Raw genomic sequence first — 3,060 nt, 5'->3', positions numbered from 1 at the left:
TTAAATTACTCGTTTTGTATGACATACAAACATAGGTTATGGTTGAGGAACCGATTGAACTAAAACCTTTTGATCTTAGTGAAATAATAAAAAATTCAAGCTGGGCTCGTGCAATTTGCAAAAAGTATAACAGTAAGGAAAGAGAGTGCCTTATATGAGGTCAAAAGATGAGAAGTGTACTGTCTTTTGTCGTAAGTTTTAGCAAAAGGAGTGCCTAATATGAGATCAAAACCAATATTCCAAATTTATCCAAACATATGTTTCGGAAATCTGTTACTAAACTGCAAGGAACAAGTGAAATTGTTTTCTTCTCATCAGGGATACATATGATTCGTCCATATCAAGAGTGGTTTTCTTGCATTTTCAATTTTTAAGTTACTCCCTCGTTCAGATTTATAAGTTGAATATCATGTTTCTATAATTGAAAATAACTCGGGCATAATAAGTTCAAGTGAGTTTTGAGATCACCTTTGTTTGTCCCTAATGAATCACATTTATGCGTGTTCAGGCGGTCAAACATTATACAAAAGTGTCCAACGTAGATTATACTGTACTTCATCCTATTTAGGGGCAAAAAAGGGGGAAAATTAGACAAAATATTCATTCGGTTAAATTTCTTGCCCAAAAAATAGTCTACTTGAAAGAAATTACCCACTTATTACATAGGTATTGACCATTCAGCTATTTTAATTACTCCCTTCATTTAAAAAATAATGACTATGTTTTGACTTGACGTGCAGTTTAATAAAATAAAGAAGAATTTTTAATCTTGTGATTTTAAATTAAAGTTATGTAAAAGTACCAAAATGCTCTTTAATATTTTGGTTTTAAACATGTCACGTGGAAACTTGAAAATAAAATGTTATCAAAATAGGAAAGGATTCTATATTAAACGAATTAAAAAGGAAGGTAGATCAATCTTTTGGAAACGGAGGGAGTACTAAAATTGACCCTCCAACTACATGTATTTCATCATCATCTTCTTCATTGTGTTGCTTCTCTTCTTCATTCTTCTACTTCTTCCATGTGATAACGATTTGTAAATAACATCTTCACCTGCAATTTCGTAACAAAAAAGCCTATCTCGAATTAATAAATATCTGCACATTTGGAGTGCAAAATCCTTGGAATCCTCAGTAATATTTCGTAATTGAAGATCTAATGCTTGAACCATTGGTGGTGGTGGAAGCTCGAATAGGCTTGCTACCAAAGTGGGTTGCGGATTGGGTCGGAAGGTAGAATTTGGAAGTGGAGGTAAAGGAAGAAACACAGAATTTAGGAACCAACATTCAAGACCGATGTTGTTCTTCATCATCAACTGCGCGACTTTGCGCTATAAAAAATCAACTTTTTTCTCTCGCAGTGAAATCTTTTGATGATGGAAATATTAGAAATACAGAGCAATGACTCAGTGGAATTTAAAAATAGGGTACCTTCAACCATTGTCGAAATCGTTGGCATTGATGTCAACTTCTCTACTGCCTTTTTGGTGAGTCTTCTAAGCATTCAACCTTCACTCTTTAGATGGTGTGGAGTTTTTAAAAAGGTTATGCTTAGGGACACGAATCAGATCTACACTTGTATCTAATGTTCTCCCATCAAGATCATAGATTAGCAGTTCTACAACAATTTCAATTTTGAATATCAAAATAAGAGGCATCTGATTAATGGGGAAGGGATTATAACTTACCACAAAATTACAACGCAATTACAGAGAAGTTACCAATCATTTTTTAGAAAATGTCAACATTCATTCTCCCACTTGGTCTTGTAAACTCTAATCCCTTAAGTGAAACATTATACATGAATCATGATGATAATTCCTCTAAAAATGAGTAGTATCTTCCATGTATCACAATGCATTATGGCTCTAAGCCTTAGCCAACACGAATTAACGAATACCTTCAATATTTAATCTATGTCCACACTAGTGATATTTCTCAAAATAAAACTGAATGTGCATACAGTTACAAATAAAAGAAATATCACATAAAATAGAGTTTCATAAACATTTGTTGTTACAACGAAATTTTTACATAATAGAACTAAATTCCATTGACTATAAGATCCTTAAATTTTTTTGGTGGCATGCCTTTAGTTAAGGGATCAGCTAACATTAGTTTAGTGCTAATGTGTTCTATGACACTTTCTTATTTTTAACACATTCTCTTATGACTAGATACTTGATGCTAATATGCTAGCTTAATGCAATGCAAGTCATCTTCAAACCATTCACAAGAAGCCAAGCCCTTCAAGAATTGTTCGTGAAGATGGACGTACTTGAGCATATTTTGATCACATCCAACGGGTTCCATATCATGAATGATTGGGCTGGGGATTGGGAAAAATGATATTCTGCCAAGTTGGGTCAGTTTGGTGTGATAAATCTTCATAGTTGTGACGGTTGGTGCAACGAATCTTCAAGTCTGTGATGACTTGGGTGACGATTCTTCACGTGGGTGATGATTCTTTATAGTGAAACAACCCACCTTTGGCTACTTTTTTGATTTATTTGAAGTTCCACTTTTGGGTCACTTATGTAATACATAGTCTTGACTATAAATAGCTAATTTTAGATTTTCATTCCTTAGTTTTTGCTTATTGATGAAAAAACAGTCCAAAGAGAGTTGAGCTTGATGAGATTTTGTTGAATTCATGTTTAGAAATAATTGGCTGCGAGGGCGTTACAATTCCCTCAAGGACAAACCTAAGAGTTTAGGTGCTTTTTGATAATTTAATTGGAGGTCTTTGGATTTGAAAAATCTATTGATTGCTATTTCTATTATCTTTTTCGTATCTATCTTATCATCTCTATCGATTTTCTTTAGTTTTTATAGTATATTTTCTCTTTTCTTAATTTGAGTCATATCAATTGATATCAGAGCCCAGCTTAGGATCGTTCTCACGATTCTAGTCTTGGGTTTGTTCTAGTCTTACAAAAAAAAGTGTGTTCAATTTTATTTTTGAGAAAAATCCAAAAATATTTTGTTGTTTTGAGTCTTTTTCTGAACTTTCTAATACTAGAATTGCATTCTCTAGTATTGCTATAGTCTAGACTTC

The sequence above is a fragment of the Capsicum annuum genome, chromosome 7 (genome assembly GCF_002878395.1).
Source record: "Capsicum annuum cultivar UCD-10X-F1 chromosome 7, UCD10Xv1.1, whole genome shotgun sequence".
Classification (NCBI taxonomy): domain Eukaryota; kingdom Viridiplantae; phylum Streptophyta; class Magnoliopsida; order Solanales; family Solanaceae; genus Capsicum; species Capsicum annuum.
Note: the sequence above shows the minus strand (reverse complement) of the source record.